At 42.1% G+C, this 27,775-nt stretch overlaps 1 pseudogene; it reads right to left on the bottom strand.

Annotated features, from left to right (window-relative positions):
- Positions 1 to 27,775, bottom strand: LOC107697545 (NACHT, LRR and PYD domains-containing protein 3-like; annotated as a pseudogene).

Below are 27,775 nucleotides of genomic sequence, written 5' to 3' on the forward strand. Positions count from 1 at the left end.
GCTCAAAGCATAATGGGAAGAATCTCTCATCAGTGTGTTCTGATTCATCAACACAGTTTCACTGATGATTTATTATCAATAGTAAATCCAGGATAGAGCGGCTGAGTGAATGTGGTCTGGACTGTGTGGATGAGGCTCATTGTGTCAGAGACGCTGTAGAAGGACAGAGTTCCTGCACTGTGATCCACATACACTCCTATTCTACGGCTGATGATGGGCTTCACAGGGAGACGAGTCTCTATGTCATTGTGACAGAATGAGTAACTGTCAGGAGAGCAGTACAAACTCCAGGACTGATCATTATATCCAAACCAACACTCTTTACCCCATCCCTTCCTGCTGATGCCCTTATATGACACTGATATATACACACCATCACTTCCACTCCACTTAGTTTCCCAGTAACAGCGTCCACACACACTCTCTCTACACAACACCTGAAGATGCGCATCGAATCTGTCTGGATGATCAAGATACGGCTGATATTGTTCCACATTTGTCACTTTTCTGTTCTGCTCAGACAGAATGAGACGCGTGTTTGCTGTGTTTGGATCCAGTGAGAGAAAACACAACCCTGAACACAGAAACAGAGACATTTATAACACAACAACAATCATTACAGGAGAGAGAGAGAGAGAGAGTGTTTGTAGACGTACATTTCTTTAGTCCTGCTTTAATCCTGCACTCTTCTCCATAATCCACACTAGAAAACACACAGTCACATTTAATCAGTAAGCGAAAAATTTCAATGATTTTGAAAACAAGATAATCAAGATAAAACAACATGTTACACATGCTTTAAACATACCAGCAATCATGGGTGACATTTAACTCTTGAATCGGTGGGGGAGAAAAAAATGTTAAAAAATGCACAAAAATGTAAAGTCTTTATGGATATTAGTATCACTTGAAATGTGTCTGTTTTGGACTCGTTCCCACTAAATGCGAAACACTTGCGCAAAAAAAAAAAAAAAAGTTGTGGGATTATATTCAAGCCATTCAGAAATCGCATACCATTCTTTCCTGATATTTATACCGTTCATAACTGGAAATTAAATTACTGGTTGATATGCCCAATCTCTAATAAAGATTGCACATTTTTTGGTCTGTTAACTGGATCTTGCTCAGGACACGTGCCATTTGTGAAGGCTTGGCCAAGCCTGGTTCCAGATGTACCGTCTATTGCTATGGTTATCACTATCCCTGATAGCACACGTACATCTTGGAGACGTCTATTTGATGTCTGCATTTACATCTGCAAGACGTTTTTTTTAGAGTGTTTGCTCATCTGCAATGCGTCTATAGGACGTTTCCTTTTAGATGTAAAATAGATGTCTATTAGATGTCTTTAAGATGTTTATGATTTAGAATGTATGTAAAACTGACATCTGAAAGACGTCTGTCAGACGTTTGTAGACAGCAGATGCTTTCCAGATCAAGGGATCTTTATCAGACATCTAGCAGACGTACATGTGCTAGCTGGCTATGTCAATCATTGCTATTTAGAGGGTGAATCCAGCATAAATATGAAATATAAATATTATATTATCCAGCATAAAGCTGAAATATAAATATCATTTTAAACATGTGTGAACGGGTTAAGCCGGTCGGCATGGTAGCCAAGGCTCACATAGTCATAGGCCACTAGCATTAAGCCGGTCGGCGTGGTAGCCCAGGCACACATAGATAGTAATACATGTGGTTCACATGGCTTTTTGGAGAAGCAGCAGTAGATCTGCAGCAGCAGCATAGCAGATCTATTCCGCCTGGACCAATCACATTAACACTGCCATGTATATGTATATAGAAAGAGGCAAGGATTGAGGTGAACACAGTCAAAACAACAGGCAGGTATGAGGCACAATAACAGGCAAGCTAAGAGAGTGGCTGCAGCGTCCAGCCCAAGACGACAGCAGGCTATAGAGCAGAGATGGTGCGAGACCGGAGGATAGCAGCGATGGCCAGGCAGGAACTCTATACACTCAGGTATCTCTGGCACCACACCAGTCTTACTGCTAGAGTGAGTGCCCTGGGAAGCTTAGCTTGCAGGACAGGACTGGAACAGACAGAAGACACAGCAAACACAAGACAAGACTCGACAAAACAGATGGCAGAGACTAACGCTATGCAACCACTAGAGAAACTACTACTAAAGTAGTAAGCTAATAGAGAAAACAGAGAAAACTATAGCTTGGAACAAACTAAAAGAACTAGTAAAAGAAAAGGCAAAAAGCAAACTACTAAAGTAAGATAAAGGGAAAACTAAAAACTACAGTAAACTAAGAACTCTAGAAAAAGCTGAGAAAACTAAAGGGAAAAATTTAACAATAGCAAGGCTACTCTGGAACAGAAGGCAGATCAAGACACAATTAGAGAAGCAAAATAGGAGCTACTACTACTACTAGCAAACAACTAACTGTAACATAGCACACAACAGCACATGGAGCCTCAACATAGCACAAAGTGGCACACATTTATGATGAACTGGCAAAACAAGGAGGAGTTGAAATAATAACAATTTGCCACTGAAATAATAAACTACTTGACATACTCGAGTTTGTCCAATGAGCAGTTTGGATCCTCCAGTTTTTCAGAAAGCAGCTCAACTCCTGAATCTCCGGGGTGATTGTAGCTCAAATCCAGCTCTCTCAGGTGTGAGGGGTTTGAACTCAGTGCTAAAGACACATAACGACAGCCTTTCTCTGTCACCATACAGCCAGACAACCTACAAACACAGCAACAGTTCACATGGCATTAGTTTAACAATCATACACCTCTTTCATACATGTATACCCATTTCAGCCATGAATTATTCATATATGGTCATATCTTGAGGTTTAGGGCCATAATTTGTGTTAAAAAATCAATCTGTCCCTCATTATAAATGCAATAGTATATATGTAACTGTCAATATATGATGCCAATCTATCTATCTATCTATATAACAGTTCTTTCTGGTCCTCGAATCTGATTGGCTGATAAGAGTGTGATATTGGAGTGATAACAGAACTCCAACCGATTCACCGTTTGTATCACTCCGGTTGCAGTATTTCAGTATTATATATACAGTGCCCAAATCCACTATAATTTTTAAATATAATACTGTTTTTGTGTCACAGAATGTAGTTTTAAGTAGGGGTTGCACAGACTAGTTGATTAGTTGACTTTAATGCTCTGCCATGATGCTTTAAGTTTGAGGTCGACTAGTCACTGGTCCTATAGAGGGCGTAACAGAATAAGAAATCTTTGAAGTCCACATTTACACTCTGTTTCCAAACAGTTAATATGACAAATAAATGCGTACTCCCAAAAGCGCTCCACAAGACGTGTGATTATACCATCTGGGTGCTCGACATTGAACAGGAGAATGCACGTTTTAAACTGTATTGTACAGTTAAGTTAATCACTGTTCCAACGTAATGCGCAGCTGCATTGTAACGCACACACATAGGCTACAGACAGTAGCTCATACATCACGTGCAGATCGCAAGCACTCAGAATCTTTCAGTAGCACGGTGCGGAAATTTATTGTCAACACTGTTCTATGATTTCTCAATAATATAGCTTAGAAACTGAAAAGTTAGCATTTTTTTAGTAACCAAGACCCACAGCTTCACTATTAGTAGAGAGACGCTGCCAGATAGAATTAATTCACACATGCAATCGCTCTCTCACTAATGCATTCATATAAATGTAATCTAATGCTACTTTGTTTCTGATTTAGAACGAGCAGAAATCTGTGAGAAATATAACGACCCAAAGCCAAAAGAACTGATAAAAATGAGCTGTTATAGGACCAATAGCCATGTGGGCAGCGCTGTGTCATATGCCATAGCTGTGCACAAGGTTTTCGAGTCAAATGTTGACTTTAAAAAGTTGTTTAACCCCTAGTTTTAAGAGTTTGTTTAGACTTCAAATATGAGGTTTGTTAATAAAGATAACATCTATTTGAAAATTTGCTTCACGTTTTCGGAGATGTGCGCTCCAGGGCATCAGCGGTTTGATGTCTCTATAGTGGTATCTAACGGGCAGTCTCATTAATCTCATTAATCTATTATTTGTTCCAGAGCAAATAGTTTTGGCTGAGGGCAAAGTCTCATAACGTTATATTTTATGTAACTTCACTGCTGTATATCAGAGCGCTGTCTTTGTACTTTTGACTGAATTGCCTAGCAACTTTTATGATGGCTGTTGTTCCACCATTAGATGGCGACAAAAGACTGTTTTTACGAGTCAGCAGTAAAGACTTTTATCCCTTTATTGGGCACTCGTTGAAATACTTGGAAATTCAAAATTTCAACCCTGGAGTTTTATTGGAGGTTATTACAGGACTTTTGAACTTTTGTGAATTTAAAAAAATAATAATTTTATTTTGCAAATCAAGGTCAATGAAGTTACCATAGATGGTTCCTCGCCGGTCTATGGTCACCCCCCCAAAAAAAAACAGTTTTTATATTTAAAATATAAGACACATACATAAAATATAAATAAATACATAAAACATATATAAACTTAATAGAATATTTATTTAGGAACATTTCTTCTTTTTCATGTGTCAAAGTCACTTAAGCAGCTAATTCTTTGACGGACTAGGGTCATTTGTTTTCCAAAAAGTGGTAAATAAACTTAATAAAATATTAATTTAGGAAATTCTTTTCTTTTATTTAGATGTTTTTTTTTTCACGCGTCACAATTTCAGTCCAGTCACTTAGGCCAGTGTTTCCCAACCTTTTTTTAGTCGCGGCACCCTTTGGAAATTTTAACAAACTTGTGGCACCTAATGTTTAGTCCTGGAAAGCTATTATTATCAGAACACGTGACCATAACATAGCGTTAGCAGATCAATGAATGAGAGGGCAGCGTTACCAGAGTTGCCCATATACCACACCATGTTACAGCACAGTGGGGCTATTGCAGACAGAAACAATATTGTACTACATCGATGTTTCCTGTCGGCTCAAATTTTGAGTGGACTTTGCTGTTCTGATGAGCATGAACGTTATACGAGTGGAGCGACTGAGCGGAGCACACACACGCATAGAGCAGAGAGCGTCACACCACGTGAAAGTGAAACCTGAGCGGTGAACTAATTTTCGTCAGCCGAAATTTCGGTGCATCTCTAATTATTGGCGACATCAGAAATGGATATTCTATAAGCAACTTCTTCGTGGTACTTGATAAAGCAGTTGCATTCAGCATTGAGGCACAGGTGGACCTTACAGACCCTGCAGAACACGTTTGACCTCAAAATGTTCCCCTTTCCTGCTGCATTACTTAAAGGTCTGGCGGTTGGTGTAGACAGGGGCATGGAACAGGGACATGTTAAACCACTCAGAAGCATCTGGGGTGTGGCTGCGGTGTCCCCGGACAGGCTTGGGGAAAGCAGCAGAGGTGCTGGGGGTGCATGGAAATGATGAGCTCCTTCGGGGGCGAGACATGACTGGCCTCTGGCTGCTGCAACTCCTAAACACATGATAAATAGCACTAAGCACTGGTGGTACCACTTATTTTAGCAGTAATAAGGCTCACAGTCAAAATAAACGCCAATATATGCCATAATAATATTAACTGTAGTAGTAGTAGTAATAATAATTATAATAATAAAAATTGTTATAATAATAAAAACTGTTATAAGTTAAACATATTTCACTATTGATGGCTTGACAATTACAATAAATGGCTTAAGTTTCCCACTGGATCACTGTTTAATGTTATACAACCTGTGGCAACATCCAATGCACTATTGAGTACTATTGTTCTACATTATGATGCATTATGTGAAAAATAGCACTATAAGTACTGGTGGTACCACTTCTTTTAGCAGTAATGAGGCTCACAGTAAAAAATAAACACCAATATATGCCATTTAAGTATAATAAAAACTGTTATAAGGTCATAAAACTGACCAAAATTACAACCCGAATTCCGGAAATGTTGGGACGTTTTTTAAATTTGAATAAAATGAATACTAAAAGACTTAAAAATCAAATGAGACAATATTTTATTCACAATAGAACATAGAGAACATAACAAATGTTTAAATGGAGAACTTTTACACTTTTATCCACTAAATGAGCTAATTTCAAATTTGATGCCTGCTACAGGTCTCAAAAAAGTTGGCACGGGGGCAACAAAGGGCAGAAAAAGCAAGACATTTTGAAAAGATTCAGCTGGGAGAACATCTAGCAACTAATTAAGTTAATTGACATCAGGTCTGTAACATGATTAGCTATAAAAGGGACGTCTTAGAGAGGCAGAGTCTCTCAGACGTAAAGATGGACAGAGGCTCTCCAATCTGTGAAAGAGTGAGTAAAAAGATTGTAGTAGGCATCCGTCTGTCTCGGGAGACATTGGTAGCACCCTGTCCGGTTTGTTCAGTTTTGTGGAGAGCAGCGTTTGATGTGGCTCAGCAGTCCGATTCTAACCTGACAGTCTTTGCCACAGGTGTTACACACGAAATCGGACGGCTGGTAGGAGGTTTGGTTCTGCTGCCTCTGTTTCCTCCATTGTCGTTGCGGGTGTAAACAAACAATTAGCTGCTTACTTATCGCTGCGTTTGACGTTGATGACAGGCTCCATTTCAGCGATGTTAGCCTCATACCAGTCGGCATTTTTGCTCTCCTTCTTGCCATAGGTCAGCATGGCCACGCTGTAGATGGTACTGCGGACAAAGTTCCATCTGTCTTCAGCATTCTGTCCCTGACCGTTAGTCAGGGTTTCTTCAAGTCTCGCGATGAAGTCGCTGTTCTTATCTGGGTAAGTAGTCTTACTGGTGTTAATGCAAGGCTGACCCTTTTGCTTGGAATGGTAGATCTTTCTTGGTTTTAACTTTACTCTGGAGGCGATCAGTGAGTGATCGGTATCGCAGTCAGCACTGTGGTAGGCTCTGGTGTTGCAGACACTGTTCAGTGAGTCGCGCCTAGTGATGACCAGGTCCAGCTGATGCCAGTGTTTTGACCTGGGGTGTCTTCAGGATACTTTATGGCATGTCTTATTCTGGAAGAAGGTGTTGGTCACACATAAGTTGCGTAGACAGCAGAGTTCAAGGAGTCTCTGACCGTTGTCATTCATTTTGCCTACTCCATGATGACCTAAAACATTTGGCCATGCCTCTTGGTCAGCGCCCACTCTTGCATTAAAGTCACCCAGAATGTAGGCATGCTCTGACGATGGAAAATTGCTAATGGTTGCATCTAGTGCCTCGTAGAACTGGTCTTTTGTTTCTACTGTAGCCTGAAGTGTTGGAGCGTAAACGCAGATGATGTTGACTGGTCCCTCCTCTGTTGAAAGGCGCAACTTGAGGATTCTCTCTGTACCATCTGCTGGTGATTCTATCATCTGTAACAGTGTATTCCTCACAGCAAAGCCTACCCCATGCTCTCTGGGTTCATCTGCACTTTTCCCTTGCCAAAAGAAGGTGTAGAAAGAGTGAGTAATACTTTAAAAACATCGTTGCTCAACGTCAAATTGCAATGGCTTTGCAAATCTCATCATCTACAGTGCATAACATCATCAAAAGATTCAGAGAAACTGGAGAAATCTCTGAGCGTACGGGACAAGGCTGAAGACCTTTGTTGGATGCCCGTGGTCTTCGGGCCTCAGATGACACTGCATCACTCATCGGCATGATTCTGTCATTGACATTACTAAATGGGCCCAGGAATACTTCCAGAAACCACTGTCAGTAAACACAATCCGCCGTGCCATCTGCAGATGCCAACTAAAGCGCTATCATGCAAAAAGGAAGCCATATGTGAACATGGTCCAGAAGCGCCATCGTGTCCTGTGGGCCAAGGCTCATTTAAAATGAACTGTTTCAAAGTGGAAAAGTGTTCTACGGTCAGACGAGTCCAAATTTGACATTCTTGTTGGAAATCACGGACGCCGTGTCCTCTGGGCTAAAGAGGAGGGAGACCTTCCAGCGTGTTATCAGCGTTCAGTTCAAAAGACAACATCTCTGATGGTATGGGGGTGCATAAGTGCATACGGTATGGGCAGCTTGCATGTTTTGGAAGGCACTATGAATGCTGAAAGGTATATAAAGGTTTTAGAGCAACATATGCTTCCCTCCAGACAACATCTATTTCAGGGAAGGCCTTGTGTATTTCAGCAGGACAATGCAAAACCACATACTGCAGCTATTACAACAGCATGGCTTCGTAGTAGAAGAGTCCGGGTGCTGAATTGGCCTGCCTGCAGTCCAGATCTTTCACCTATAGAGGACATTTGGCGCATCATTAAACAAAAAATACGTCAAAGACGACCACAAACTCTTTAGCAGCTGGAAACCTGTATCAGGCAAGAATGGGACCAAATTCCAACACCAAAACTCCAGAAACTCATAACCTCGATGCCCAGATGTCTGGTCAGACGAGTCCAAATTTGACATTCTTGTTGGAAATCACGGACGCCGTGTCCTCCGGGCTAAAGAGGAGGGAGACCTTCCAGCGTGTTATCAGCGTTCAGTTCAAAAGCCAGCATCTCTGATGGTATGGCGGTGCATATATGCATACGGTATGGGCAGCATGTTTTGAAAGGCACTATGAATGCTGAGAGGAACATAAAAGGTTTTAGAGCAACACATGCTCCCCCCTCCAGACGATGTCTATTTCAGGGAAGGCCTTGTGTATTTCAGCAGGACAATGCAAAACCACATACTGCAGCTATTACAACAGCATGGCTTCGTAGTAGAAGAGTCCGGGTGCTGAATTGGCCTGCCTGCAGTCCAGATCTTTCACCTATAGAGAACATTTGGTGCATCATTAAACGAAAAATACGTTAAAGATGACCACGAACTCTTCAGCAGCTGGAAACCTATATCAGGCAAGAATGGGACCAAATTCCAACACCAAAACTCCAGAAACTCATAACCTCGATGCCCAGACGTCTTCAAACTGTTTTGAAAAGAAGAGGAGATGCTACACCATGGTAAACATGCCCCCGTCCCAACTATTTTGAGACCTGTAGCAGGCATCAAATTTGAAATGAGCTCATTTTGTGCATTGGCTCATGTGATTCTTTTAGTTTTCATTTTATTCACATTTAAAAAATGTCCCAACATTTCCGGAATTTGGGTTGTACACATATTTCACTATTTATGGCTTGATCATTTCAATAAATGGTTTAAGTTTCCCACTGGATCACTGTATAATGTTATACAAACCTGTGGCAACATGCAATGCACTATTACATACTATTGTCCTACGTTATAATGCAATATTTGTAAAATAAAAAAAATACCCTAAGTATGGCTTACTAGACGCATCGGGCGTATGTTTAAAAATGGACATACTGTCACGTGCACTAGTCTTACCTGAATCCTTATATGATCACACCATTTTTCATGCCACAATGTTCACTAATTTATAGAAATCCTACACAAACGACATCTATCTCAACATTTAACACAACTACTCAACCATATAATTTGTGAGTTTCATTAACTTACCAATGTTGCTATTTCCGTATTTGTGGAAGTAGGTAGGAGCGTAGATCCATACTTTACAAATTCTTGAATGACGCTGAAGTTTGAAATGTCCCGGGCAACTCCTGATTGGTCAGATGCCATGGTGTCACTATCTGTGACATAGACTGAAATCCGTTGATTGGCTGGGAGAAATCCATGTGCTTATACGAGCTCACAGAGAGGCAAGTAAACACCATTTTGAATGTTCGATTAAGTTACCAAATATGGTGTTTCAACTGATAAAGGGTTATATTGAAAGAGACTGAAACTACAGAGACCTCAACGCTATTGTAAACAAGAAAGTTATTTTTACTTTCAACAACAGCTTGTAAGACGCAGCCAACAAATGCACTGAGCAGCGCTGTCATTGGAAATCACTCTTAACAGATGAAAGGATAGTACTACAAAGATATCGCTTTTCTCAGCGGACATTCAAAATAATGTTTTATTGTGAATATGAGATTGAGCTGAAGAATGAAGACTCTTAATGAAGATAAGAGAAGTGTGAATCGTAGTTCTTTTTCTAACTTCGCTCGGTGTTTTACTATGGGAATCGCTTTGGGCGTGACCAACTGCGGAAGCTCCTATCACACCACGTCTGTCTTTGACAGACAGGTTGACCTATGACCAGGCTCCGCCCCACCTATATCAGTCGGGTCGACCCCTGCCAAAATCATTTGCGCTTTCTTCCGGTGGGAGACTGCAGCAAGTTCTCTCAGCACATCCTGACTTTGCTGATTTCGCTAAACTGTTCAACAGACGGGCCATCATTGGAATCTGTCACCGAACGCGAGGTCAGTTGTACCGAATTGTGTTGAGTGACATCACTAACATTAGATAGTGTCCGCATCAAGGCGAGCTATTCTAATCGGCCTATTGCGTATTAAATTACTGCGGTAGGCGTAGTCAAGTCAACTAGGGCTTTACGCATCTAGGCGAGCTCTCAGAAGGTTTAATTACCTTAAACCGACAGGCTAACGTGTTGTGACGAGTCTGAGGTTTACTCACTTCTCAGCCATTATGTCGACGGCCATCCCCCCTGCCAAAGGGAATGAGTCGAAGATCAGGGAGGTTGCATCCCGCCCGTGTCCATCCTCATGAGGAGCTACCATCTCGGGCAGGGACCCTCACCCCATGTGCATCGTGTGTATGGTCCCGAAGCACACTCAAACGTTGCTGGCGGATCCACAAACATGCGCTCACTCCATGTCTGTCCGGAGTGGCCACACAATCTTCGGCGACTGACCATCTCCCGCAGGATAGTACGAGCTGGGCAGACATGATGGATGCCGAATCCCCGGATATGCCTCCACTGTTTAAGGGCCTGCTCACGCAGGAGGAGAGGGAACCTGGGGACGAGGACACAGAGGGTGATGCTAACTCTGACCTCCTCGATTTAGACATGGACGACGAAGAGGAGGAAGACAACTCCCTCTTCCCCGCCCAACAGTCTAGGCCTCCTAGCACCAACGACTCGGCTTCGCAAGTTGACAGTAACTTGCATGAGGTGTGTAAGCGAGCTGCAGCGAAATTGGGCCTAGCTTGGCGCGCGACCAAAGATGCCGAAGGAGCGGAGAGGGACCTTTATGATGGGAAAAGGTTGCGTCCCACTCAGCCTGCAGCTAGACAACTCCTGCCTGCTGTGCCTGCTTGCATGAAGGAAATGTCCCGTTACTGGTCTAGCCCTTTTAAGAGCAAGCTCCCTATTAAGGGCCATTCCATGTTGGAGATTCAGGGGATGGGAGAGCTGGGGTTGGCCGGAACCCCAGCGGTAGAGTCTTCAGTGGCTTATCATCTCCATCCGAATTGGCACTCTGTTTCTGCCTCCTCTTAGATTTCGCTGCCAAGTAAAATGGAGTGGTTGACTGCATCGATATATCAGAGGATGTATAAATATGCGGGGCAGTCTGTGTGCTTGCTGAACACGGTGACTTTACTGTCTGCGTATCAAGCGAAGATTTTGGAGGAGATGGGGCGGCAGCTGGACTCAGGAGCGCCGAACCCAGCACTCTGGGACGAAATTTGTGTGGTGAATGATCTGATTTCTGCGCTCTTCCCGCGCGGTTCAGGGCTGTGGCCGCGTGGTGGGCTTGGCTGTGTCAGGTGAGAGAGCGTTATGGCTAAATCTGTCAGGTTTGAGAGTTCAGTAAGGGCCCGTTCGGTGAGCTCTCCTCAAAGTCAGAGAGAGATGAGGAAGCTCAGAGTCATGTTCAACAGTGACACCAAGCACTCACTCGGTGTGTTCAAACACCTTTCAGTTTGGGGAAATTGAAAATAAAGAATGCATCATCGCATCCAAGCCACGGACTGAGGGCGATATGCTCCCTGAGTCTGCTCAAAATGAGGGATTTTCAGCGCTGGATCGCGCAGTTACGCCTGTGCTCTCGGCGGCATCTCAGCCGGCCGGTGAGAATTACTCACGCGTGCGTCAGAGCGCTCAGGAATTGGAAAAGTCCCGCGATTCTCAGAACGGGGATTCCCTTGGGGGCGGTGTCATCGAGAGTCACCATGACGACGGACGCGTCCTTAAAGGGCTGGGGAGCGACTCTAATGGGCAGAGCTGTGAACGGCGTGTGGCCTCCGTAGCTGATTCACAAACACATAAATTATTTAGAGTTGCTAGCAGTGTGGTTAGCACTGAAACATTTTCTGAGCTTCATCAGAGGGCAGCATGTGTTAGTGAAGACCGACAATTCCACAGTGGTTGCTTACATCAATCGGCAGGGGGGCACACGCTCCCTTCAGCTGCATCAGCTGGCGAAGGGGCTGATAGTGTGGAGCGACACAAGGCTTTTATCCCTCAGGGCAACTCAAATTCCAGGGATTTTAAACAGAGAAGCAGATTTATTATTCAGGGGAAACCCCCTGTATGGGGAGTGGAAACTCCATCCCCAGGTGGTGGTCCAAATATGGCAGAGGTACGGTCAGGCGGCCGTAGATCTCTTCGCCTCACAAGAAAACGCTCAATGTCCTCTGTATTTCTCTCTAGCAGACAAAAGTGTACCACTGGGTGTGGATGCTGTAGCCCACCCATGGCCAGACATCCTTCTTTACGCATTCCCTCCTCTGAGCTTAATTTCCCCCACTTTAGCCAGAGTGAGGGAACAGGGTCTGTCATTAATACTGATAGCTCCATGCTGGCCATCCAGACATAGTTTAACTGCTGTCGGACCAGCCGTGGCCCCTCCCTTCACAGAGGGATCTACTGTCTCAGACGGGCGGAGAAATTTACCACCCTCACCCAGACAGGATAGCTCTCTGGGCTTGGCCCGTGAGAGGTGGAATTTGAATGCAGCAGGTCTACCCCCATCAGTCATACATATTATACAGGGTGCAAGAGCCTCCTCTACTCGCTCACTTTATAGCAATAAATGGCAAGTCTTTGAAAGATGGGGTGAACAGACTCATATTATCCCTTTTCAATGCTCAGTGGGGGATATTTTATGCTTTCTCCAAGATCTTCTAGATAAGGGGAAGGCTTTCTCCACCATTAAGGTGTATTTAGCAGCTATTTCGGCCTGTCATGTAGGTTTTGGCGAGAAATCGGCAGGTCAGCACCCCTTGACTTATCATTTTCATTGTTTTATGAAAGGGCATGCCGTAAACGTCTGGTGTCCAGACAGATGGTTCCTTTATGGGATTTATCTATCGTCCTAGAAGCCCTTTCTCAACACCCTTTTGAGCCATTGGAGGGAGTTGGGCTTAAGTTTATCTCTTTTAAGACGGTGCTGCTCATAGCCTTAGTAACAGCTAAGCGTGCGAGTGACTTACAGGCTTTGTCTGTTAGCCCGTCATGTTTGCAGTTCGCTCCAGGGCTCACTAAGGTTTCCTTTCGCCCTAACCCTGCTTTTGTGCCTAAGGTAGTTGACTCAGCGTATAGGTGCCCATCTACTGAGCTGGTGGCTTTTCACCCTCCTCTGTTCTCTTCTCCAGAGGAGCAGAAGTTGAATTCATTATGTCCAGTATGGGCTCTTTATATGTATGTAAAAAGAACAGCAGGTTTCAGGACGCATGACCAGCTGTTTGTGTCTTGGGCTACTCCTCACAAAGGGAAGCCATTGTCTCGTCAACGGCTGTCTCATTGGATCATAGAGGCTATATCTTTAGCCTATATTTGCAAGGGTCTTCAACCACCTAAGGGCTTGAGATCCCACTCCACCCCGGGGATGGCTACATCCTGGGCCTTACTCAAAGGGATTTCAGTTCAAGATATTTGTTCAGCAGCAAGTTGGGCTACGCCACATACTTTTGTGCAGTTCTATAGACTGGATGTGTCTGAGCCTTCCTTAGCACATGCAGTGCTGGGAGCCATTTGTTCCATGCCCATTTAATTGTTATGGAGGTTAGCAGTGGTATGGGTGCAATCCAGGAGTGGTCTATATCTCCCATAGTGAAACACCGAGCGAAGTTAGAAAAAGAACGATGGGTTACTAAACGTAAACCCAGGTTCTTTGATAACAGAGTGAGGTGTTTCACCAGCATTTCCCTCCTTGCACGGGTACGGAAAGAAATCTCTCTATAATGATTTTGGCAGGAGTCGACCTGACTGATATAGGTGGGGCGGAGCCTGGTCACAGGTCGACCTGTCTGTCAAAGACAGACGTGGTGTCATAGGAGCTTCCGCAGTTGGTCACGCCCAAAGCGATTCCCATAGTGAAACACCTTACTCCGTTATCAAAGAACCCGGGTTTACGTTAAGTAACCCATCGTTTTCAACCGGGTGATAGTGTTCTTGTTCTCTTTCCTGATCCAGGTTCTGTGTTTCGAGCTAAATTTTCAGGTCCATATGAAGTTAAAGAACAGCTCAGTGTCATGTGTCATTCACAATCCTGATCAACGTCGTAAGACTCGTATATGTCACATAAATATGTTGAAACAGTTTATTGTGCGTGGTGAGAAGCCTACTTCCTCTGTTTCACCTGTTGCTGTGGCTACTGTTAGTGAAATGCCAGAAGATGAGCCAGTTGAAAAAGTTGCACAAGTTGCAGCTAAACAGCTTCAGAACTCTGCAATATTGAGAGATCTACAGAATGTAACACTTGTTCTAATGTTAGTAAAGTATTCTACAGTAAATGAGTGGCCGCGTGCACAAAGTTAGTCATTTGCATAAAACATGCCCAGACCATCTACATATTAGGGCTTTTCCGCACAACCTTTCCTTTACCGCCTTTCCTTTATACTCCACGTAACCCCATATGACGCTGTCTACAGACAAGCTCTCGCCAGATCTTTGAGCAATGATGAGTGCTCAGTCCTCAAAACCAGTTCATACACAATAAAACACCTTTTATACAGACCCTCGTTACAGAGCTCTTGTTAGCTGGCTGTAGAAGAGCTTTTCTTACTCATTCACTGTATAAATAATTTAAAGATGAAATACACATTTTATCGTAATGATATATATATATATATATATATATATATATAATATATAACTATTATACTAAGATGAAACATACATTTTGTCTTAACTATAAAGAGAGAGAGAGAGAAAGACATTGTATAGATTATTATAGACCGGCCAGAGTGTGGTTTTCACGTACGTGTGCTTTCATGTTTATTTTTTCTTCAATTTAGGATAAATTTTAGTATGAACGTTTTAGTGAATCATGATTTGTCTGTGAAAACGTTCGTACGCTGGTTTCACACACAAATTTGTGCGTACACATGCTTAGTGAATGAGACCCATTGTCATTTTTCCTTTAGTTGATGGAATTAGATTTGTGCAAAATGTTTTGAATTTATCTTTTGAATAAACTAATTAAAAAAAATGCAAAATAAATTGATTTAATTTTCAAATATACTGCATCTTTTGCTAACTATTTTCTCTTATTCCTTCTGCTGATTTCATTTTCATTTTCTTCGAACGGCAGTTTATCTGGCTGTGTTTATTTCTTTTTGTGCTCCGGATTCATCATGTTTGGCAACCCATGTCAAGGGAATTATTTCCCTTCTCAATGAACGTGATGCTCTTCCAAGGACTGAAGAGCCAGTTGCATGACTACTTTCCATCTCCAGATGTTCAGGTTACCTGGATTGAAAATCCTTTTTCAAACTTGTGTGAGGGAGCCGTCACAAGTTTAAAGGGTTAGTTCACCCAAAAATTAAAATTAGACCCTCGAGGCATCCTAGGTGTATGTGACTTTCTTCTTTCAGACGAATCCAGTCGTAGTTATATTAAAAATTGTCCTGGCTATTCCAAGCTCTATCATTGCAGTCAGCGGGTGTTGCAGTTGAACAGTCCACAAGTTGTCAAATAAAGCACGTGCATCCATAACAAAACGTGCCTCACACGGCTCCGGGGGGTGAATAAAGGCCTCCTGTAGTGAATCCATGCGTTTTTGTAAGAAAAATATCCATATTTCAAACGTAATAAACACTTTTCTCTCACTTCTGGTATCTGTCATACACTGAAGCAGTTCCGGCGGATGACGTATGCGCAGCGTGCGCACCTCTAAGATATGCTAGTCTTGCGAGTTTGTTTATAGGAGCAAAGGAAGCAAAGTTTCCTTACTTTAGTAAAGAAAAACCAGTCTCCTCTTGGTTTATATCGAAATCCTCCAACATTTTTCTTTGCAAATCCTCGGTTTGTACTTCTCTTTGCAAATCCTCGGGTTGTACTTCTAATTCGTGACCGGCGTGTTGTTTTGTTCTCTCTCTGCGTTCGTCACTAATCAAGCAACGCCGACGTCTTACGTCATTCGCCGGAACGCCTTCCGCGTATGACAGATAACGGAAGTGAGAGAAAAGTGTTTATTACGTTTGAAATATGGATATTTATCTTACAAAAACGCATGGATTCACTACAGAAGGCCTTTATTCTCTGACATACAGAGCTTAGTAAATACTAAAAAACACCAACCTTGCATTAAGTGAGTGACAAAGATTGTTGTTTATGATGTCTAATTGTCATGTGAACAAGTCGGATCTTTTTTTTTTTTAATTATTATTTTATTTCTGCATGTTATTGGTTTAGCTAAATTTGTTTTGTGGTTGTTGTTTTCAAATTATTAACATATTAGAATTAAAAATGGTCAGGAAGCGGGTTTGATCGCCGTCTTCTCATTTCTGTGTTTCCCTCGTGTCTTTGTTTTTCGCTTCAACATGCCAGCTGCACACAGTGCAGACGTTTATTGGCTTCTCACCTGTTTTCTCGCTCTATATCTGCTCTCGATTTGCGCTTGTCACTCAAACCTGACTTATAATCTTGCTTTGTTCAATGCTCCAGTTCTCTGCCGGTTTTCACTGCTCGTCTCAACCCTGCTCTGCCTGTTCTAAACTTAAAACGCATTTTTGCCCTGTTTGCGTTTGTGTTGTTTTACTACTTACACAATTATTTCAAGTATAAAACATTATTATTTACAATACACAGCGTGGTTTTTAATCATATTTTTAGGGGGGACAACCCTCAGATGGGGGGGGTTCTGTTCCCCCCGACCCCCCGGGATCTCCGCCTATGACTACTAGTAAAAACGCTGCTACTAATAACAATATGAAACATGCTAAGGTCTGATGAACTGCTGGATTAATGACATAACACAGGGACTGTAATAGGTGAGCACTATCCAGTGTTCCACCCACTACCAATGAAACCGGCTCGTGTTTGTTCTTAAAGACTAAATAATTCCAAATGATGTAATTCCTATATGTAAACTGATCCAAATGTAATTCTGACAGGAAAATACAACAAAAAAATGTATTTACATGTAGCATGTCTATTCTGTGTGGTGTGTAAGACTCTCTTGCTCTCTCACTTTGTGTGTGTGAGAGAAACACAGTGCATAAGTGATAGTGAGTCAGGCGCCTTAATGGCACAGTGTGTAATTTTCGCCGCTATAGTGCGCAAGGGCACTAACTAATAAGACAAATAAGTTACCAATCATATGAAATTAGTATTCATAAATTAATTTGTACTACAGAGGTGGCACAGAAGAACACAAAAGTGGCTTGTGGGGACATTTTCAGATGTTTAATGAGGCTCAGAGGTAGCATGAGTGCAATTAAATTCCTACATTCATGTGGAGATGAATGTTTTACATATAAAATTTTGAATACAGAAATATGACTGAAATAACTGAAATTATACGCTAAAAATAAAACTAAATCCGCCAGCAGGTGGCGGCATGTCACTGATTTTATCACTGAATCATTCATTCAGTTGATTTGTTTGAACGGCTGAATCATTCAGGAATGAAGCAAGTGACTGTCTTTATGAACTGACGGAAATCCGTCGTAGCGACGGAACTTCAATCCCTGCCTGATGTCATTGGCAAGCGACGTAATGACACGGTCCGTTACACTAGTTAAAATTGCTTATTTCTCTTGTTGGAAACATTTGGGATAATGTAAGTACACAAGTCAACAAACTATATAACACTGTTCTAGTGGTTTTTGGATATTTTAATTAAAAAAAAACTTATATATTGTGCCTTTAACACTAGAGTTTATGGTAACTTTGTAACTTCAGGATACTGATGTCAATATTTGGTTTTCTTCATGCTGCTCTGCTGCACTCCATTACGCACGTATTGGATATTTGTTTGGATAACAAAAACATTTAAAACATTCCTTTTTTAAGCTGGTCTGCCTGAGCTTTCTAACAGTGATTGTCAAGGTCAAAATGATTAAGATGGCCAGTCCAATAAAAGCGCAAATGTTTGATGCATGTTGCATATTCAAATGCAGTGAGACACTGAAAACACTGGATCATGAACTGCTCACATGTAAATTGATATAGTGCTGTGCTGAATTATTATATGAAATTATATTGCAAGCTTTACAAACCTCAGAATCTCCAGCTGACAGTTTGTACTCTTAAGTCCATCAGAAAGAAGCTTCACTCCTGAATCCTTCAGGTCATTGTTACTCAGGTCTAGCTCTCTCAGGACAGAGTTTGAGGATTGTAGAACTGAAGACAAACTTTCACAAGACTGAGCAGTGAGATCACATCCACATAGCCTGTGTAAAGAACAAAACAAACAGCTACATTAAAAACAAAAGTAAATGGTCTTCCTTTAGATTTTAAATGTGTTTCAGTAATTCAAATCTTCACATAACACCTGCTGCAGCGAGGCAGGGAAGGAAGGAAGAGTGGATCCAGTTGCACAAGTTTGTATTTATTTAAATTAACAAAGATGATTTTCCAAAAGATTCCAAAAACGAAGGAAAATAAAAACACAACAAATCAGCTGGCAAACATGCACCATGACCTGAAGAAACCAAAGAATATAAATAAATAAGATAATGAAAAACTAGACACAGGTGACAAACTAATCAGTATCTATGGAAACAAATGAGAACATCCTTAGGAACCAAGGAAATAAAAGAGACAGGAAATAAACACAGGAAACTAGAACTCAGATAAAAAAGAATGAAAAGAACATAAAAATAAGAGTCGCAGAACAGAAACAGAACATCAACCTGACAACACCACACCTGGACAGTTTACCCAATATTTAGGGATCCAAGCACCGAAGGTGCCGGAACCCTATTGTTTTCGTACTGATTTTCTTCTTCTTATTATTATTATTATTCTTTTTCTGCCCTAAAAGTGTCTGGCCAGCCAAAACTGTAAATCGAAGAAACACCAAGATGAGAGATGAAAGACGTAATACTAATGTTGTCACAAGACAACAAATTCTTTTAGATCACGTAGTTTAAAATGTGTAAATATCCTAAATTCAGAAAACATTTGTCAAGTTGTCAGACATGACTGCATTGTGGTCCAGTTAAAATGAAGAGACAATATTATTTGTCTGTTGTGATATGGTACATAAAATAAAACTTGCATAGAAAGACACTTCAAATAGACCTACTCGTATTACACTTGAAAAGAGACATGGCCATTGTAACATAATTGTGTCCTCTACACGAGGCGTTTCCCAGCGGGCACCTTGATATCCATTTGACGTCAAATAATAGTCATTGATGACGATGCTGTAACATCATTTTAAATTCAGTTTGGACAGCAGTTTCTTCCAGTGGTTATTGGGTGAAAATAGGAAGTTAATCCCACACTGAAATTGGTTTAATGTAGCCTAAATGTAGTCCAATATGTTTGACGTTCAATTTACATCAAATCAATGTCGTTTCAAGTTTTTGACATCAGTTGGATTTACATGTTTGACCTGTTTTATTATGTCAATTCTGGTGTCAATTTGATGTCTTTTCAACATCAGTTGCCCAATGGGTCATGCTTGGACCCCGATGATTGCCGTTTGCATCTATATTTTATGTACTGATCAGTTTTCTTAATCTATGATACAATTTAGAAAAATGAAATGGGTAAAATTTGAGTACAACAAAGCAAAGGTCCTGGTGTTAAATTACCACTGCTCAGAGTACATATTGTCTCAATCTACAGATCCCGGTTGTTCAAAAAGTTTAATGTGGATCAGAATGATTCAGTGATTTATAACTCAGATGCAATCAATGATTCAGATTATTAAGATACATAAAGAACAAATGGTTAAACATTAATCATGAGGTGTTTTCCCATGATTTAAGTGTTTTCATTTGAAGAGACAGAAAACGTAACCATGGTACCCTGAGAAGGGGAAGGAGACACTGCATCTTGGATTGATGCAATGGGGAACGTCATCAGCATGACTGGTGTCTGAAGCATGTGTGCAAACACATCAATTCTATTGGCTGACGACAGGGGTGGGCACTTCCAGTCTTCATCTTCACTTTAGCTTCATCATAATCAAACACAGCTGATAAATCTAACCACAGTCTTCAGGATTGCTTGAAAATTGTGGGCAGCTGTGTTTGATTAGAGATGAAGTTAAACTGTGCAGGACAGTGGCCCTCCAGGACTGGAAGTGCCCATCCCTGGTCTATGACGTCATTATCGGTGCACCATGTGTATAAGAGGGCACCTTCAATGTACGTCGTCAGCTTTTTTGTCTTCAGGAGCTGCTTGTTTGAACACATGTGTAAAAAACCCTGAATTCGCTCATTGTTGCATTTGTGGTAAGCTCTGATCTTGCTTTATTCTCTCCAGAGGGATGACATAATTACAATAATAATTATAATAACATTAAGGTGTCGAAGTAATGAAGAAATTTATAATAGCAATATGCAAGGATGCCCCAGTTGAAGAGCTGGCTAAGAGCTCTCTCTCTCTCCTGGTGTTGCATCCTCTGTGAAGGCTCCCACCTTGCCAGTAGAGTGAGCGATTTTGGCTCTTGAAGGGGCTGAATGCTAGGGCTGCCCCTGACTAAAGATTTTCCTAGACGACCAGTTCATTAAAGCCATTAGTCGACTAATCACCCATTTATTATATTAATTTAATCACTTAAGCAAATATGGGGAAAAATGGTTTGATTTTAAGGGCTGAGAAAGAACATTGTTTGTAACATTGTTCTACGTTTTAGAGAAATACTAAACCATAATAATAAGCATTAAAAATATGAATTAAGAACTTAAGCACACGCATAAAACGACACTGGGAAAAGTTATGATTATGAATGTGTCGGGGGAAAAAAGGGCAAGGAGGTTTACTGAATATTCAGAATTGATTAATAAAAGTATAACATACATCACAAATTATGAACTTGCTAATAATAATTAAATGCACCATTTGATAAAGAAACTAACTAAAATTTATAAATATATCGCAAAGTGCAACACTTATATTAATAGTAAGCCTATATTGTTAATACAAAAATTAAACAGGCCTATAGGCAAAGTCACATGAAAACGTCCCTAGGTTACATATGTAACCATGGTTCCCCGAAGGGAATGAGGCGCTGCATCGAAAACACTTTGGGAACACCTCTGTGTGACCGCGTCCTAAAGCACATGTGAAATCAGTCCAATAGAATGGCGAGACGTCACGGGTGGGGTGATGTGGAGACCAGGATGCTTTGGAGTAAACAGCGGCAGCTTCTGATAAGTCGAAGCAAGCGCTTACAGGGTTGCAGGAAGTATGGCAGGCGACGCAGCGTCTCGTTCCCTTCGGGGAACTATGGTTACATGCGTAACCTAGGGACATTCCCCTTCAGGAACACAAGCTGCATCGAAAATGCTTTGGAAATGAGAATACCAACTCCGCCATACTGAAGAATGCCTGTCCAGTGTGAAGATTATGCGCACATCTAAGACAGAAGCACTCGGAGTAGTTCCCAAATCTAGGTTATAAAACTTGACAAAGGTGAGCAGGGTAGACCAACCCGCAGCCTCACAAACATTGTGTAGAGACACGCCAGATGAGAAGGCCTTCGAGGCTGCCATACTCCTAGTAGAGTGGGCCCTGACCCCCAAATGTAACGGGAAGTCAGAGGACTCATAAGCCAGGGAGATAGCCTCAACTATCCACCTGCTTAATGTCTGTTTGGCCGCTGGGAGAACCCTCTTGGGCAGACCAAAGCAAACAAAAAGTTGCTCAGACTTTCTCCACAGTGTGGACGTAGGTTACACTATGCTCGCACTGGACACACTAAATTAAGCTTCTCCTGGTCTGGCTCCTGAGAGGGAGGAGGGCAGAATGCCTGAAGCACTACCAGCCGCAGCGGAATCTGAGTGGGCACCTTAGGCACATAACCAGGCCTTGGGTGCAAGAATGCTTTGACCATCCCAGGTGCAAAGTCTAGACATGATGGGGCATGATTGATTGCAAAGATACTATTTAAACTGAGCTGGATGTTGACATCACTGAATTCAATGATGAACTGTCTTTAACTGAAAAATTTGTGTTTACTATTGTCATTTTGCATTATTGACACACTATTTTCCTAATTAATGCTGTTCAGTTGCTTTGACGCAATCTGTATTGTTAAAAGTGCTATATAAATAAAGGTGACTTGACTTGACTTGACATGATGGGGCCACTGTAAGGGCCTGTAGATCACCAACCCTCTTGAGAGAGGGAATGGCAAGAAGAAACACTGTCTCAAGTGTTAAAAACTTCTCAGAAACCTCCTGTAGAGGTTAAAAGGGAGCCTTACTAAGTTCTTCCAGAACCACAGTCGGATCCCATGCCAGGCCTCAGCCTCAAAGCACCACTGAGGAAACTTGTCAGCAACAGATTTCTTCCTAATGATAGACCGTCCAAAAGGGTGTGGTAAGCAGCTATGGCCGCCACATACACATTTAGAGTGGAAGGAGTCAACCCTGCAGAGAATCGTTCTTGCAGCAAGTCCAGCACTGAACCAACCGGGCAATTAACTGGGTCCAGCAGACGATCTCCACACCGTGAAAAGTTTCCACTTCAAGGAGTACAGTTTCCTCATGTAAGGAGCTCTGGAGTGGAGGATGTCTCAACAACCTCAGTTGAGAGACCGGAATCTATGAGATGTGCCCCCTCGGAGGCCACACCTATAGTCTCCAAAGTTCCAGGCGAGGATGTACGAACATGCCGCCCGCTTGAGACAGAAGGTCCCTCCTGATCGGAATCCTCCATGGAGACCCGTCAACAAGGGACACGATGTCCGAGAACCATACCAGAACAGGGCTACTAGCAGTAGACTGATCCCATCCTGGCGGAATCTTCCAGAACTCCTGGGAGCAGAGCAATCGGGGAAAAGGTGTACAGACGCAACCTCAGCCACGTCTGTACCATGGTATCCAGTCTGAGAGGAGCTGGATGTGAGATGGAGAACCAGAATGGATAGTGTGAAGTCTCAGACGCACAGCTCTTTCATGTGCGCGAGAACGACATCTCGATGCCGAACAGCCATCTGCTCTGATTGAGCTAATATCAACTAATCATGTAATTCAACACATGGATGATCTGGAGTCGCAGAGGAGCCAGAATTGCATTCACGCACTGGTGAAAGTACAGGGTGACAGTGCTAGGCCAAAAGGAAGAACCCGAATACTGAAATGCTTTGCCCCTAAAAGCAAACCTCAGGAACCTCCTGTGTTGTGAAAGGATGGATACATGGATGTATGCATTCTCTATGGTGACAAACCAGTCCTCAGATCTTAATTGAGTCACGACCTGTTTCAACGTCAGCATCTTGAACGTGAACGTTTGACAGAATGATTCAGTCTGCACAGACCTAGAATCAGATGCAATTCCCCCATCCTTCCATGGAATTATGAAGTACCATATATAGAACCCGGACACCCTCTTGAGAGGAGGAACGTGTACTGTGGCCTCCTTGCTCACAAGAGTAACTATTTCCTGTTCCACTACCAGAGCCTCCTTGGTACATAACATCTGCTGGACCCATTGAGACACATTTGGCAGATGTTTCCACGCTGTCAAGAGGTCTACTAAGGGAACCAGTCTCTCGACACTGGCCTCTGGTGTATTTGAATAGTTCATTTGCAAAAGCAGATAACTCCGTTTTTTTTTTTTTTTTCATAAATCATGTTTTTTTTTAATTGTGCATTCCAAGTAATATCAATCAAACTGCAGTTGGGTTGTTTTGATCACGTAATAATAGCTAAAAAAATACAGGTAACTTACAAAATTAAAGTTAATTGCAAGTATGTTTTTATATATATTAAAAGTTTTTTTTTTTTTTTTAGCAAAAGCAGATAACTCCAACAGTTTTATTTAATTTGTTTTGGCAAAAGCAGATAACTCCACATTTCATGTTTCAGAGTAAAACAAAAACACTTGGTTAATCTTTGTAATCTCCTCAGCTGACAATGTAGACGCCTGACAAACTTTACTGTTGTGATTACACGCAATACAGGGATCTTCTCCCTCCCCACTGCAACGTGCTGCTTTAGCAAGGTTCCGTGAAAAAGTTTCAGATTTAATTTTCCTTTTACACCCCGAAGAAGATATCACGGGTTCATCAAGTTCGTCGAAAGTATCCATCCTAGATCACTTTTAGTCAGCTTTGACGAAACTCCTCTCAGCTAGCGCATCTTTTTGAAGTGACTAGCAGCCTTGTCACCTGACCTGAATACTGCGAGCTGATTCGCTAAAAATAACTTATCGGGTTCTGTTCACAAACAACAAGGGCGCTTGTCAGTTTCTGCTGTAAAACATGAACTCGCGATGCCTTGACAGTGGACAATACCGGCTTTTGTAACAAAACGTGTTTAGGGTTCAGAATGGGCTATATGTGGAGAATAATGCACAGCAGTCAGTTCTTTTTAAACGTGGTGTTTATCAGTTTTTGCAAATTAACTCTTCATTTGTAGTAGTCAGTTCAGTGCCCTGAAGCAGATTACTGGCAGGGAAGTCACTTTTATTTATATAGCACTTTATACAATATTGATTGTGTCAAAGCAGCTTTACAGTGTCAACAGGAAAATAGTTTCAATCATGCAAGAGGACAACAGCAGAGTAATTTTCCAGCTAAAGTCAGTTCATTGATGATTCAGTGATGTCATTATCCAGTTCAGCTCTCTTCCAAAAGTCCCCAACTAAGCAAGCCCAAGGCGACAGCGGCAAGGAACCAAAACTCCATCGGTGACAGAAATGGAGAAAAAACCTTCGGAGAAACCAAGCTCAGTCGGTGGGCCAGTTCTCCTCTGGCCAGACCAAACCAGCATGGTGTAGTTTTAATTCCAGGCTGCAACACAGGTCAGAATTAGCAGAGGGCTTGTCTTGTTCCCATGGTCTTGTGCCGATGGTCGTCGAGGTCTTTGGAGGGCATCTGTCTCTGGGGCGCATCTAGTTGACATGGTCTCCTCTGACATTCAGGGTTGTACATTTTGTCTCTAGGTGCTGATCCACCATCTGGACTGGGTACGGACTGGATCCGGGTGACTGCAGTGACCATCTGATCTGGATACAGACTGGATCTGGGTGGCTACGGTGACCTCGGAATAAGAATAAACAGACTAATATTAGCGTAGATGCCATTCCTCTTACGATGTAACAAGTACATCGGATGTCATGGGAAGTGTTCCCGGGTTCCGGTTGACCTAATTAATGCAGCCTAACAATCCTTTAACGGATTTGAATTATAGAACTGCCGCCCGCAGTTGATTTTGATATTCTAGGTATTTTGAAATATGACCGACCTGACGGCTCTAGTGCCCTCATCTGAGGGGACGAGCATTCCCGTGCCGTACCCTAGCCGGGCAGCATCTGGGAACTTCGCTCGATGGAGCCCACTGAGCCCTGAAGCACCTGTGGTGGCAGGAGTATCAGCAGGGCTGAGGACACCAGCCCCTCGGTACTGGCATCCATTTTAGCTAGAGTTTAATTGGTGTCCTGAAGCGGATGACCGGCAGGGAGCAACCAATTTACCCACTCTAACGACCTCACTTGAGGGGACGAGCATTGAGCAGGCTGAAGATGGTTACCCTATGATCTCCACACCTCTTCTCGGCCGGCCAGTCAATGTTAACCTGGCTACAGCACAAGTTACAATCTCCACCAACTCCTCATAAGCAAGAATGGTAAATAATATAAACATCAAAACTTCTCAAAGCCAGATGACTAATTCACCATTTAATTCCTTAGAATTAAATGTAGCCATAAATTCACCAGACAAGTGAACACAGTCTGGATGACATGCTGAATATACTATATTAATATAGTAAGTATGCAACTAAATGAATCATGAGAAATAGCCTGCAAACACATTAAATAGTTTGCACACGGTTGAAGGAAGAGAAAGAAAGGGGATCTCCCGTCTGCTCAAAATCCCCCCCCGCATTGCCTCGGCAACACGAGATCCAAGCCACTCGATTTTATATTGCATAAGGTTTTCTTTCCTCGAGAAGAAACGGCAACGAGAGCGGAGCTAAACATTAAAGATAGTGCACACTTAGTGTACTAAAACTGCCATATAGTGTACTAAGACTTTAGGGGAAAAAAAAAAACATAAATACAAAATATATATATACTGTATATAAACACACAAATTCAGCAGCTTTTAGATCTTGTTGGTCCAATTTTGTCGAGACAGATTCAGCTGCTGGCGGCTCTCCTCTTTCTATCTTTTTCTCCGCAATAGTAGCTGTTGATTATATGTTTCTCCTGTTGTGTTTTTATTGAGTAGGTCATCCAATAACAGAAATGAGTGATTTACACCAATATGTGATGCTGCTGCTGGGGCTTGTGGGCAGAGCTGCTGAATTCTGTGTACTAGAAAATTTTGCAAATGCAATTCAAACAGACAGTAAAATATACATATCAACATCATTAGAGGACAAATCTGTTTGCTGTCAGTTTTGACCTCCGTCACATTCAATCCTTCAGCTTCACCTTTCACACTGACCTCTACAATCATCCAGCTTTCACACAGACCACACAAAAATCTTCTCAGCTGGTTTAGTAAGTGTGTCTCACCTCGTCTGCTCACTGCCAGAAATGTGATTCTAAGAGATTTTCCTATTTTGTTAATTTGGTTAAAAACAGCACATCTTAAAATGATAAATGTGATCATGGTGAAAGTGGAGTGACTGTTTTCAGTGTTACTTACCGAACTGATCTGGATTCTTTAACCACAGGTAACAGATTCTGAAGAACTTCGTCTGCTGTATGCTGTTTTCCAACAAACAGTTTTAGATCCAACACATCCATCTTCTCTTCTGATGTCAGCAAAACATAAACCAGAGCAGACCACTGTGAAGAGGAGAGTTTGGTTTCTCTTATTTCTCAAGATTTCAGATAATCCTGGATCTCCTGCATCAGTGAATCATCACCCAGTTCATTCAGACAGTGGAACAAATTGATGGATTTCTCTGGAGAGCGATTTTCTCTGATCTTCTGTTTGATGTACTGAACTGTTTCCTCTTTGTTGTAGGAGCAGCTTCCTGTCTGTGTCAGTAGTTTTCGTAAGAGAGTCTGATTGGACTCCACTGAGAGACCCAGAAGAAAACGCAGGAAAAGATCCAGATGTCCATTCTTACTCTGTAAAGCCTCATTCACAGCTCTCTGATGTAGTTCAGATAATGAATTATATTTTTTCTGCTTAAAAATCTTAAGCAACAGACTTTTTGTTTGGTCAAACACACTGATGTTGTTGATTGTAAAGGAGAAGTGCACATATAGAGCTGCTAGATGTTCCTGAAGGCTCAGATGAACAAAGCTGAAGACTTTCCCCCGATGCAAGCCCAACTCCTCTCTGAAGATCTGAGTGCACAATCCTGAATACACTGATGCTTCTGTCACATCAATGCCACACTCTCTCAGGTCTTCATCATAGAAGATCAGGTTGCCTTTCACAAGCTGCTGGAAAGCCAGTTTCCCCAGTTTAAGGATCGTGTCTTCATCTGTCACCTTCTTCTCATAGTACTTCTGATGTTTGATGTTGCTCTGAATTATCAGGAAGTGTGTGTACATTTGAGTGAGAGTCTTGGGAATCTCTCCACTCTCTGCTCGACTCAACATCTTCTCTAGAACAGCGGCTGAGATCCAGCAGAACACTGGGATGTGGCACATTA

The sequence above is a fragment of the Sinocyclocheilus anshuiensis genome, unplaced genomic scaffold (assembly GCF_001515605.1).
Source record: "Sinocyclocheilus anshuiensis isolate Anshui unplaced genomic scaffold, SAMN03320099.WGS_v1.1 scaffold1886, whole genome shotgun sequence".
Lineage (NCBI taxonomy): Eukaryota > Metazoa > Chordata > Actinopteri > Cypriniformes > Cyprinidae > Sinocyclocheilus > Sinocyclocheilus anshuiensis.